The 13,743-nt window shown below is 45.6% G+C and overlaps 1 pseudogene; it reads left to right on the forward strand.

The window, feature by feature from the left end:
• Positions 1–252: 252 nt before the first annotated feature.
• LOC144371297 (hexokinase-2-like) overlaps positions 253–13,743 on the forward strand; it is a 15,977-nt pseudogene continuing 2,486 nt past the window's right edge.

Raw genomic sequence — 13,743 nt, forward strand, 5'->3', positions numbered from 1 at the left:
ATGGAGCTGTGCCCCTGCAGTGAATCCAGCTGGGCTGGCCTTGGAACCAGGGCCAGCCCTGGCTGCTTCGTCCCCATGGTCACTGATTCAGTGGATCATGTGTGCCCTGGGCCTCAGAGTGCTGATGAGGCAGTTCATCTTTGATTTTCCTTTTCATCCCTCATGACAACTACCACATCATGTTTTCTAGAATCTGGCTGAGGTCCCACTACCAGGGGAGGCTCAGAACAAGAGTGTCTGGAAAAGTCACCCATGGCCATGAAGGGGGCAAAACTGCCCCAGACGGGTGGTTGCTTTAGTGAGTTGGCAGCTGTAGTATGTGATGAGGCTGCCTCCAGATGCCAGCAGGGAATGGAAAATTAGTCCTCAGGAGGAATGCTGAAGTCACTGGAGCTGCTTCCAGTGACTTGGACAGATGTCTATAGTCTTCTCTACCATCATGGGCTGGGGAGACTCTTCAGCATACGTGTGGGGCAGTGTTTTCTGAGAGCCTGGATAGGACATATCTGGGACCTAGTGAGCATTCCTTAAGTTCTTGGCATAGTGCTGGGGGCATAACATCTATTTTTTCCCTTCACAATCCCATGAAGTATGCTATTCCCATTTTAGAGATGAGGCAGCTGAGGCTCAGAGGCTCAGAAACCAGTCTTTGATGAAAAGTGATTGCGCCAGGATTCTCCATGTAGGTAACATGGGCAGAAGAGCCTGTCTACCAGTGTCATACCTCCTGACAGCAGGTTGTGTACAGGTGAATCCTGAGAAATCTCCAGTACATTTTGTCTGCTCCCAGTTTCCCTTTTGCACTCAGGCTCTGTGGTAGTGTTGTCAGGGAGTTGGCAAGATTTAGCTTTTCTCAGGGCCATAGAGCTGAAGGTGCTGAGGGGACCTGGGCACAGAATGAGCCCTTCATTTCATCTAGCAAGCACAGTACCCGACCCTCCATCATTGCACCTTATTTCAGTGGCTGGCTTCCACTGAGAAAGAGGCTAAGTGTTGACAAACATGTCAATTAGTGTTTCTCAGGAAATTACCCTGTATCCTTCCAGAAACAATGCTGTGTGGTAGGGCAGCAGAAGACTCAAGGAGCCATTATGGGTTGAGGAGGCCACTTGCACGTGAGCCCTCCTTCTTTCCCAGCCCTGGATCTGGGCTCCTCGCCTCTTCAGCATTTTCATTCTGTGCCATACAATGGTCCACTTCCCTGTGGCCGGCTGTATTATTATCCAGAATCTGAATGTTTCCTGTCTGCACTGCTTGTTTCCTGTCGGGAAAGAACTCTGCCTTTCTGGTGCACGTGAAGATTTGACCCATTTGTGTCTTTGGGAAGTTTTAGAGATCTACTGTCCCCTTTCTGACTCCTTTACAGCTCTGGGGGTTGAGTAGAGCAGCTGGGTGGCCTAACTCATGTCTTTCACATTCTGGGGTCAGCATCCTCCCACACTCTAATAAGCCTGAGATCCTCTAGGGGCACCTGGTTGGCTTATTTGTTAGGCCACTGAGTTCATAGACAGTTGTTCCATTCTCCTCCATCATGTGACTCTGATTCTGTAGTAAGAGATCACCATAGTAGCATGCAAACATTTTTAGGCAGTTTTGTATGGTGGTCACAATTTGGCACAGGTACAGGGCTCAGACCTTCTGGATATTCTGAGGATTTAAAAACAAAATTGAGGCCTGGATGCCTGGCACAGGATTTGCTGGGGTCCATATGCTCCATTAGGACTTGCAGAAATCCCTTAGGAAAGTCAGTCTTGAGGGGTTGAGCACCCTATTGTTGGATGTGAAAATGCCTCATTGTTGATGTGAATTGTAAAAGTAAATTATAAAAGTGCTTAAGATTAAGAAGATCAAATCTAACTGTGTGTAGAAAAGAAGTAAAATCCCTTGGCCATGCAGTCACCTATAGATGGCCAGTGTCCATGAAGGGACTTGGGGTTTGAAGTCTTGATTGGTCTCTGTGAGGCAGTTTCACTTTGTCTTCCCCAAACTGAGTGTCCCCTTCTTTGTGTTTAGAACACGGAGAGTTCCTGTCTCTGGATCTTGGAGGGACCAACTTCTGTGTGCTCCGTGTGAGAGTAACGGACAATGTGCTCCAGAATGTTGAGATGGAGAACCAGATCTACGCCATCCCTGAGGACATCATGTGAGGCTGTGGCACTCAGATATGGCCTCTATCTCAGGGTCTACGAATGCCTTCCTTGAGATGTCCTTTCTGCACCTTCTCCCACTGCTCTCAGATTGGAGACACTATCATGAAAACATTCCTGGACACTAGCACAGCTGTAGGGATCCCTGTCGGCCAGAGCCTGGCTCTTCCTGCCACATTTTATATGCAACAGGTGCTCAATAATAAAAGGAATGCATGGAGGAGAAATGGAGTAGAATGCTCTTTAGTATTATCACATCTTTGGCCTAAGGCTTGGGAGAGGTGACAGCCCTCAGAATTCTGTTCCCTGTTCCTTCTACCAAACCAGGCCACTCCTGGGAAAGGAATTCCTGATTATGAGCAGAGCAAGTGAGGAAGGTATTTTTTAGATCCTTTATTTGACTTTGGGAGTGGCCTTGAGGGTAAACCTATTTTCCTTGCTTGAATGCTGGTGTTTGAGAAGGAGCCTGGGTCACTGGGATTGTGGGCATTTTATCTCTGTGGAGGGTGTCACATGGCTCCAGCATAAAGTCAGGGAGACACAGAGGGGTGAGTCTCTTCCACTGGCTCCCCATTTACCTGTGCCATGCTGTTTTGTTGAGGAGGTTGGGCCCCTGTGTTCAGGCAATCTGGCTGAGGGATTTGGGGCAAGTGATGAAGGCACCTGGCAGAGCATCAGTGTATTCATCTGAAGAGAGGGATGAGAGTATGGAAACTGTGGTGAGGATTAGAGGAGAGGAGGATGCATATTAAGTATTTTACACAACCTGGCCCATAAACTGGCACTCTTAACTATTTTTCTATACTTCTTTGTACTCTGCTCCAGGATGCTGTGGCCATCATGGGGGATGTAGTCATCTTTTCTTCCCATTGCCTCCCTCACCCACTCTGAGCCTTATCCCTCAGATTATAAATACTTGAGAATCAAGTAAATAAGACAAAACCAAAAATCACACCTGAAGTTTGGCTGTGCTTGCAGTTCGCTGAAGATGTGTTGGGTGGATTTTTATGTCATCTGACACATCACATCTTTGTAGCCTATTGCTAACCCTTCACCATGAGGGGCATAAAGACCTCACAGTCCTTATAGAGTCCTCCCCAGGGCCTGGCAAGGGTGTGGGACTCCAGCAGACAAAGTGGAGTATCTATGCCAATCCAGAAAGAGAATTCATTTCAAACATTTATGATCTGAGTGAAATTTTCCTTGGCAAGCTTACCTGGAAATCTCTTAAACCATCTAGTTTCTGTTCTTCATGTATATACATAGGCAAAATGTTTTAGCCCAGATTAATAAACAAAAACCAAAGAGTATGAGACCTACATGGAAATGAAAAACTGTTGGGTTGTTAGGAAGGTTTGGAATCAATGAAATAAAACTATATAAAAATGGAACAGAAATAAAACTAGAAGAAAATATGGGTGTTGATTTTGCCCTAAGCAAGAGAAATAATATTATATATCTAAAATGACAGAAAGTATTTGAAAAAAATACTGAAAGGAAATCTAAGGGGTTATTTTATTGTTATAAATTAATGGTGCTGTTTTTTTCCTACACCCCTTTTGGGGTATTATGTATGAGTATTTTAAGTAAAGGAAAATAAATGGATTTTTAAAATGCAAATTTAGTTAAAACCAAGACCAATTTACCAAACTCCTAACTTGCAGAGGTTTCTTGAGGAACTCTCAACCTGGGCAGAGTGGGTCCCTGTGTAAGATTCTAGAGGCAATTCTGCTCTTCTATTGGGGAAGTTGATAAGAGAGAAAATATGGGATGTATTAAACAAATTCCCAGTACCTTCTTACTGATACACTAGTCAAAATGATTTTTAGTGCAAAGAGTTTTATCCCCCCAAAAAGGAAGTTGTGTTCTGCCACGTCACTTCCATTTCAAAGCAGTAGGTCATAAACCTGAATAGTAGCCACTTACAATCACTTAAGGTGTGTCTTGTGGGAAGGTGAGAGAGTGGATCCTTAGACCAAAAAAGAAAAGAAAAACTTTCAAACTCCTCACAGTGATGCCCTTTGAGCTTTTTTTATAGCAGGAAGATGTTAGCTCTTTCTCTCAGCATATTATCTGTAGGTCCTCAGCTAACAGAAAAGGGGTTAGGCTTCCAGTTCAAGGAAGCAGATAATCTCCTCTTCTCCACTTTAAAAAAAGGTAGGAGGCTGAGACATGAGGATTGTGATCTCAAAGTCAGCCTCAGCAAGGTGAGGTGCTTAGTAACTCAGTGGGATCTTGTCTCTAAATAAAATACAAAATAGAGCCCAGCACTGGCCAAGGAAACTTTTTGCGGAGGTAGAACTGCTCTCTATCTGGCCTGCATGATTCTGTAGCTGTCAGCCTCTTGAGGCATTAATCACTTGGGAAGTGGGGCTACTGTGATTGGAGAGCTGAATTTTTATTTTTTTATTTTTATTATTTTCTAATGAATTGAAATAGCCCCAGATGGCCAGTGATTACTTTCTGGGCAGGGCATTAGTTAAAGCATCTTCACTGCCTTTCTTCTCTGCCTTCCCATCTAGAGAGGGAGCTGGTGAGGGGAAGGGCTGGTGAGGGGAAGGTAACTTTCTACTTCTCCTATTTAAGGAAAAGATAGTTGTTCTTTTTCACTTCCCCCTCCCCCACTTAGCTTTTCATTTTTGCCACCTGGTTAACCTTGCACTTGGAATGTCTTCAGCCTCTTCCTTATATTTTGTTTCCCAAACCTCTGACCTCATCCTTTCAGCATCTGGAGGTCACCAACTTCTCTTTGAGGGTGCTGAATGGCCAAGAAGGAAGTCAGGGGGCTTTTGGAGGGGCTGATTAAAAACCTGGCTCATTGTGAATGCAGCTTTCTCCAGGGCTGAGGAGCTGTGGGTCCTGCTCAGTGTGATCACAGTTGTGAGAGTGCCCACCAACAAAACCCTATTCTTTGTTGCTCTTCAGAGAGAACTGAGTATTCCGTTTTTGAAAGTAGAAAACAAAGATAACTTCTTTGGATTGCCCCTAGGTGATTAGTTTTCTAGAAAAGAGGAAAAAATAGAAAAAAGTTACTCATTTTTGCTAAGTTGGTTCATAGAATGCCAACACAGAATGTTCCACCTCTCCCCCAGTCACAAGAAACAGGGATGCTGAAGTACTACCTGATGGTGAGGTGAACTTTCCTTTCTGGTAAGATAATTGGCTAGGAATTTGTGTCCGGGGGGTCTGCCAGGGCCACCAAAGGATGTCCTATTTGTAGGGCGTGCAAGGACATTCTGATAACTTTGGCCACGATTTACCCCTTCCTCTCAGGGTTATTTTGACAGATTTTAGATAAATAGTCTAAATGGAAGACAGCTTTTAATGAGTACTAACTAGTATTAAGCCCTTATATGAACTGACTCTTTTAATCATTTGGGGAACTTTTTATGGGCAGTCTAGTTACCATTCCCATTTCTTCGATGAAAAACAAATGAAGACTCAGAGAGTAAGAGGATCTGATACAAATTCAACTAATTCCTTTGTGAGCCCAAGGTCTTAATTTCTTTGCCATTCTGCCAGCTCATCTTCCTGTATCATGTGTCCTTAGCTATTTGACCACAGTGCTGAATGCCTGGCCAACTTCATGGATAAGCTCCAAATTAAAGACAAGAAGCTCCCATTGGGCTTTACCTTCTCATTCACCTGCCACCAGAGTAAACTAGATGAAGTAAGATGGGTTCTTCAGAAGACTTGCTGCATTGCTTCGCTTCTGGAGCTGGGAGGACTGGGAAGAACGCCGTGGTGGCCATCTGTTGCTGTGGTGTCGGCAGTAGCACTGAGGGATTTTATAGCTAAGGATTCAGTATTTAGAGTTCTGGGCTCCAGGTGACTGTGCGTGTGTGGAGGTGTTGAGGGGTGAAAAAGTATCGGGGAGGTGGGTGCTCTTTGTTACTCTGCATTTCACACCTATTGCACAGTGTCCCAATCCCACCCAGGGCGACAGGAATGAAAAGCTAGGAACTCTTTTGATCCTGAGTGTTTTGATGAAAGGTCTTGGAAGAAGGTTGCTTCATGAGTTAATGATTCAAGGATATACATATCTTATTTTGCCAAGTCTAAAGTTTGCTCCTTCTATTTCTTAGAGGTAGTAAATCCTGAAGGAATCACTCATTTGATCTCCTTTCCTGAACCTGGGAGGATCCTGAGTTTCTTTTTCCTCCGCTAGTCAGGAGACAGTCTACAAATTCAATCATGACTTTAGCTGGGCATCAGAGAGCTCTACTAATGATGCCTGCCAAAATGTGGCCTGTGTTTAAATTGTAGAAAATCAATATTCATTCCTTAGTTGTTTTGTAGTAGAGTTTCCTGGTCTCATGGACCAAGGGCTTCAAGTCCAGTGGTGTGAAAGGCAAAACGTGGTGGCTCTGATCCGGAAGGCCATCCAGCAGAGAGGGGTGAGTGTGGATTGGTGGGACCTCAGGTGTGCAGGCCCTTTGGGATTCACCCTGAAGTCTGTGCTCAAACTCAGCCTGAGAAGCTTTTGTAGAGCTTAAGGGGAGGTATTCTTCTTCTCTGCTATTACACAGTAATTTTATATATGATCAGATGCCTTTGGGGTTTTGATATTAACATGGTGGAAAGTAATCTTAGTCTTGGTGCAAGAAAAAACCTTCAGTCCTGAAGAAGACTTCATATCATTTCAAGTAAGGAAGTTGGCATAATGGTGACATGACAGTACAATGGGGCCGAGAGTGGACAAGATAAAGTTCTGTCATATGAGTGGGAGGGAGAGAGAGAAAAAGAAAAAGGGAGAGAGAAGGAAGAAGAGGGGAGGTGAGAGGGAGAAGAAAGAGAAGTAGAAGAAGCCAACAAGATTGACTTTTCTTAGTGCAGTAATGGCTACAAACTAGACCACAGGGCTGGTGTCAGGAAAATGGTTCTCCACAATGAGAACAAGCAGGGTGGGAGTGAGTTGCCTGATGTTCACCTGGGTGTGGATCTAGCTTTCCAGCTCGCACCTTCCTTGGCTCTGAGTTGGGTTAGTAAGCCTGTTGCACTTGAGCTGTGTGTCTTGCTGCTCTTTTTCCATCTTCACATCCTGTATCCATCCCTTATGTGATGGTGAAGGTCATAACCCTCCATTTCATTCATACAGGACTTTGATATTGACATTGTGGCTGTGGTGAATGACATGGTTGGGATCATGATGACTTGTGGTTATGATGACCAGACTGTGAGATTGGTCTCATTGTGGGTGAGTGAGCTCTGGGTATGAGAGCCGGATGTGCAGTTGGGGGAGTGGGATGAAAAGAAGGGAGTGACCTGTAGACTGGGTTATATTTGAAGATAACAATGTAGTTTCTTTGGAAGGCCAAGCCAAGGCTTGTGGAGCTTGGGGTAGTAGAGTTCTGGATCATATATTGGGTAGTCCAGGAGTCTGCAGGAAGGGATCCTAATATGGAGCAGCCTTGGACAGTAGCGTGATAGGAAGATGGGGACAGGGGAGGGATGCATAGGGAGGTGCTTGAGCAGTTCCTTGCTTTGGTCAGGCACTGGCAGCAATGCCTGCTACATGGAGGAAATGTACCACATCGACATTGTGGAGGGCGACGAGGGGCGGATGTGTATCAACATGGAGTGGGGGGCCTTTGGGGACGATGGCGTGCTCAATGACATCTGCACGGAGTTTGACCAAGAGATGGACCACTGAACCCTGGGAAGCAACTGTGAGTTGGCCTTTGGGGGGAAGGGTTGGGGGTGTGTGTTGGGAACTGAGGTTGGGGCTTCTCAGGGACAGGGCATTTGTTTTCAGGTCATCTCTATAGTCTTACTTTGTCCCCCAAAGTTTGCCAAGGTACCCACCAATTATGGGAACATTTGGGAATATAAATTGCTGAGAGGGCTCTAAAACCAGCGTGAGTGATAAACCCAATCATCCTTCAACACATTCACTTTGGAAGGCCATATCCTAGTTCTTAAAAGCCCCTTAGTAGCTCTCAACCACTGCACCCCACAAAGGACCAGGCTATATCATATCGCTGCTCACTGCCAACCCACAGAGTCCCAGGGCCTCCTGCTTCAGTTGCAGACTGATTAAGGCTTATGGAAAGGCTGGCTTCTCAGAAGCCTTTTTGGGCTCCACCCCTGGTCTGTGGCCCAACCATAATCTCGAAGTAGATCGGATAAAAGGCCCCAGCATTTTGTGACCTGAATCTTCTACACTCCAGCCAGGTCAGAGTTGGTTTTATGTTATTTTCGACTCTTACACAACCTTATTTCATTCTCACGTTTGCCAAATGTCTCTGAAGATGTTGAGACTGGATTGCTACAAGCACTAAACATAGTTACAAAACATTTTGAGCAATGCAGCATCTCTATGGTCTTCTTGGTGTTGGGACTGTTTTGGGAAGTCTTTTTGCACAAATCTCTATTTAGAAAGGAAAACTAGCCCTATATACCAGGTCAGTGGTGGGCAGCCTTTTGCTTTACTGGGGAGTCCTTTCTTCCTCAAAGCTTGGTTTCATTAAGTCATAAGCTTTTTTTTTTTTTTTAACGTGTTGAAATGTGAGTCCATTTACCTGAACTTAGGAACATACCGGTTGTGTCTGCCATAGGTGGCCAGAGGTTTATGAGCTGAGAAGTCACTCACTCAATGCCTGCCTCCATTAATGAGACATGCCCATGTCATTCCAAAGAGCCCTGTACCCTTTGAAGTATCAAAAGACAAAATTCCCCACCAGGTCTTGACAGCATATTCCTGGTTTATCCATTAAAAAAAAAAGATTGAGAAGTCATCTTTCAAATTGTCAGCTGAGGTAGCCCCAAAATCATGAGCGATGACATCACACTGTAGAGACCCGCTTGCCCTGGGGGTGTTTCCCTTAGCTTCTATACAACCAGCTTCACATGTGAAGATGTGGAATCCTCACTGTTGAAGCCAGGTTACTCCCAAGGCAGGTGCCCATGTTGGTGCTTTGACATTTTCAATGTGCCTTGTGCTCGGAACAAATGCTGCCACCTGTTCCTTAGCTCCAATGCTTTCCGACTTGGCCTAAGTTGTCTCTTTGTAGGTAATGTCCAAGTCCCTTCCACACCCCTGCTCTGGGCCTCCTTGTCACTGAAGCCAGTCCTAGACAGTACCAGTAGCCCTAGGAGCCTCCTCTCTCTAAGACCCAGAGGCTTTCTGAGAGACCAATGGGTCTTCTTTGCCCAAAAGAGATTGAGTTTCCTCTGCCACATAGTCGTCGCTGGAAAGACTTCTAAAGAAAACAGTGTCACCTAGTGCTGCAAAATTAAATTACCAATCTGCCTCAGGTTGGGAGCTGATCTCTGCCTTTCTAAAACATGTTTCTTCTATCACCAGCCTGCTCTGAAACTTGGATTGTGTTTACCCCCAGACTCTTTGAGAGCTGTTCTAATTTGGTCTTGTAATCTTGCCTCACTATCTTCCTGCCCCAACTTGTCTCCCCACCCCACCATTTTCTCAGGAATCCACAAATTGCCTTAAAGAGGCTTGTGCCTATGTTTAATCAGGTTGAATTTTTTTTCCTCTTGAAAAAAAATATTGGGTCTCTACGTGAGATTCTATTTCAAAGAAGCTTTTTTTTTTGAGAGAAGAAATTTTAAAAAACATTCTCCTACACAAAATTAAATTACCTAAAATTCAGTCTGTCCAGAATGTTCTATACACTTGGTTGTTTCATCTGTTTAAGTCCTGTTTTTTCCCATTGTTAAAGACTCACCAGCCTGAGGGTCAGTCCTAATCCCGCAGTTCCTGCAGCCCCCCAGCTGTCAGGTTGACACACACCTGAAAAAGTTAATCCTTAATCATACTGTCCTCTAAAACATGCTGAATCTCACATATTTGTGTCTTGCCTCCCTAGGAAAGTTGTGCATTCATGGACGGTGGGGGGGTATTATTGCTTTGGTCTGTATTTCCCTGCAGGTTTGAGAAGATGATCAGTGGGATGTACATGGGGGAGCTGGTAAGGCTCATCCTGGTGAAGATGGCCAAGGAAGAGCTGCTGTTCCAGGGGAAGCTCAGCCCAGAACTGCTCACCACAGGCAGCTTTGAAACCAAAGATGTCTCAGATATTGAAGAGTAAGTTTCTGGTCCCAATGCCTCTCCCCATAACCGAGTGTCTGGTTATGGGGAGAGGCATTTGGAGAACATGGATGAGGCATTGGCTTTTGACTCTTTAAGCAGGAGGTCCACATGATTGCCTTTTTTTTTGGGGGGGGGTGATACTGGGGATTGAACTCAGGGGTGCTTAACCACTGAGCCACATCCCTAGTTCTTTTTAAAATATTTTGTTTAGAGATAAGGTCTCGCTGAGTTGCTTAGAGCCTCACTAAGTTGCTCAGGCTGGGTTTGAAATCATGATCCTTCTGCCTCAGGCTCTCAAGCTGCTGGGATTATAGGCATTTTCCATGTCACCTGGCCACAATAGGGTCTTGAAGGTTACCCATGGTGGGTCTGTGAATTCACTCTACTTACTTGTCTGTGCTCCTGTGGATTTTGAGGGTGATGCTAATGAAGTGACTCAGGGTTCTAGAAACAGTTGGCCTGCGCATGCAGGGACTTGGGCTGTTGCCCTGGGTTAAATCCTGGAGGCATTAATGGGGGCACCTTAACACTTGTTTGCATCTATCTCCTTGTTCTTCTCCTGAATTTCTGACATGTCTTTTCTTATCAGCAGTTCTCAAAAGGGACTACCCTGAGCCCTACTTCAAAACAGAAAAATAGGTGCTTGGATGCCCACAGATATATTTACCCACTCTTAGTCCAGCCCGGGGGTGGGAGTGAGGATGGCCCATAGTATCCTGATAGCTGGGGCTAGTTTTCCATTATTGCTATTTCCTCATGTGAATAGAGGGGGTCCTATTAGTTGAGGAACCAGATAGAGAGAGGAGGTGATTTCAGTGCCAAAAGGAGCAGTGAAAGCATTCCAAGGACTTTGTTCTGAGTGGAACCTTTAAACAGTGGCTAAACTTGCTACACCCCAAGGGGATGATAGTACTCAATCTAGTGAGGCATTTGGCTCCCCTGAGAAGGGCACTTATGGTGTCAAATCACCTACCTTTTCCCACCATCTTCAGACACAGACAAACTCTGGCTGCTTTAGAGAGAACAGATGGGCAGCACAGCTGGCACATGTTTAGAGGTGACTGTTTATAGAGGCAGAGATTCTGTCTGTTTACCCTAAGACAAGTAAATGGCAAATGAAAAGAGTGCAGAAGGTCCATGAACCAGGTCTTATCTTCATATTAGCAAACAGAAAAGAAATACTGGTTTTACTTACTGGGGGAAAAATGAGCCAGGTTAGCACTGTATGTGAGTGTGTGAGTGAGAGAGAGAGAGAGAGAGAGAGAGAGAGAGAGAGAGAGAGAGAGAGAGAGTGTGTGTGTGTGTGTGTGTGTATGTGATGTCTGGGAAAGATACCTCAAGGTGGCGATGTTGCATTGTATTCCCTCCTTGTTGTCCCCACCCTGCTCACAAACAGGTAGCAAGGTCATAAGAGAAATTGTGTCCTCACTGATAGATGGGGTTTGCTGGAGCTGATGGGCTTCCTTGCCAACCCACACCCTCCTCCTGTTGGCCACAGTGGGTCAGACAAGTGCACACACACTATCTTTCTCATTCCCAGCCATAAGGATGGCATCCGGAAGGCCTACCAGGTGATGGTGTGGCTGGGTCTGAATCCATTGCAGGAGGACTGTGTGGCCACTCAAGGGATCTGCCAGATTGTGTCCACACGCTCAAACAACCTGTGTGCAGCCACCCTGGCTACTGTGCTGCAGCATATCAAGGAGAGCAAGGGTGAGGATAGGGTGTGCTCCACCTTTGGGATTGATGGCTCCGTCTACAAGAAACACCTTCAGTGAGTCAGCATGTTGGGCCCAGGAGTGAAGGAGGTCCCAGAGTACCTGGGACCTGGTGACTCCATTGGGCAGCTCTGTTTTTCATCCCAAGGTGTCGGGGGTCTTTGTAGAATTATAGTTCCCAATGGAGCAAGTGGCTACTGGAGGATGTCATTCCTGGTGTGGGTGGAGGTGATTTCTGAAGGCTGATGATGACTCAGAGCTCCCCTGCATGCTGGGTACTCTTCTTGGCCACCCTCTTCTTTATAAGACAGAGTTTCATTCTTTACTCTTATGATTCTTGGTGGTTCTTATATGTGCTATGTATTCTGCCAGGGACCACCTCAGTCCTGGGGGTTACCAGCCTCTGATTTGGGTATTGAATTGATGCCATGCTGCATGTTTTGATCCCTTGGGTTATATATATCCAGATATTCAAGTTTCAGTTGGGACCTGGAAGATGCCTCTTGTTGCACTCATTTAATTTCTCCTAACATGAGTGCCAGGTCAATATGGCATCATTAACTGAGCTGGTCACTGTGGAAGGTCTCAGCTCTGAGGTCCCCTAATCTCCTAGCTCAGTGCCTCCCAAACATTAGTTAATGTGCACATGAATCACATGGGGATCTTAAGAGGCAGATTCTGGTTCAGAAGGTCTGAGGTGAGCCTGAGATCCTGCATCTCACAGCCTCCAATGAGGCAGTTGGCTCATGGACCACACTTGGAGTACCAGAGCGATACCTCAAAGCAGTCATCACCTGGAGAGTTTCTTGCCAAACATAACATGTTATCTTTAGCTGTTCAGATACCTTGAGATGGTTGGAAGAAATTGGCAAAAGAGAGGTGAGAGTGCAGAAGAAGTTACATCTTCAAATAAAATGAGTTATGGAACATGAAAAATGGGTAATGTTAGAGCCACCTGATTCTATTAGACTGCAGAGGCTGATTGCAATCTCCTGGGCAGAGGAGATTTTTTGTGACTGCACATAGGGAACAGTGTTTTGCAAGAAGTGTCCTTTCCTTTCAGTGGGGGATAAACCCCACCAGGGCGGTCATCTGAGGTTTTATACAGGGATTCCTAACATGGGAAAATGTGGAGGGAGAAGGCTGAGGGCAGCCTCTGCTCTTGCAGGCCCAACTTTTGGGCTGAAGCAGTGAGCCATTGTGCAACCATTTATACCACTGACCTTAACTGTGGACACCTGTCTCTTATCTCACCTGGGCGGCTACAGTTTTGCCAAGCGTCTTCACAAGGCTGTAAGTCGGCTGTTGCCTGACTGTGTCATTCACTTCCTCGGCTCTGAGGGTGGCAGCAGCAAAGGGGCAGCCATGGTGACTGCGATGGCTTACCGACTGGCTGATCAACAAAGAGCCCACCAGAAGACCCTGGAGCCTCTAAAACTGAGCCATGAGCAGTTGCTGGAGGTCAAGAGGAGGATGGAGCTTCAAATGAACAAGGAGACACACTCCATCTCCCCTGTGAAGATGCTGCCCACCTACATGTGTGATACCCCCGATGGCATAGGTATGCAGCAGAGATGCTCTCCTGGCAGGCCTTTGTCCTAGCATCGATGATTGGGGAGGTCCGTTAGCATTAGCCTTGGACTTTTGAACTGCCACCTGTTTTTGAAGCTATATTACTATAATACTAGAGTCAACCAGACATACCTCAGCTAAAATCAAACAGTACTTACTGGTACCTACTATGTATCAACACACTTAATGCCTATTAATTCCTTTAATATTTGTTAGCTATTAAAGATTAGTAGTTACTTTTGTGTATTAACCAACT

The sequence above is a fragment of the Ictidomys tridecemlineatus genome, chromosome 16 (genome assembly GCF_052094955.1).
Source record: "Ictidomys tridecemlineatus isolate mIctTri1 chromosome 16, mIctTri1.hap1, whole genome shotgun sequence".
Lineage (NCBI taxonomy): Eukaryota > Metazoa > Chordata > Mammalia > Rodentia > Sciuridae > Ictidomys > Ictidomys tridecemlineatus.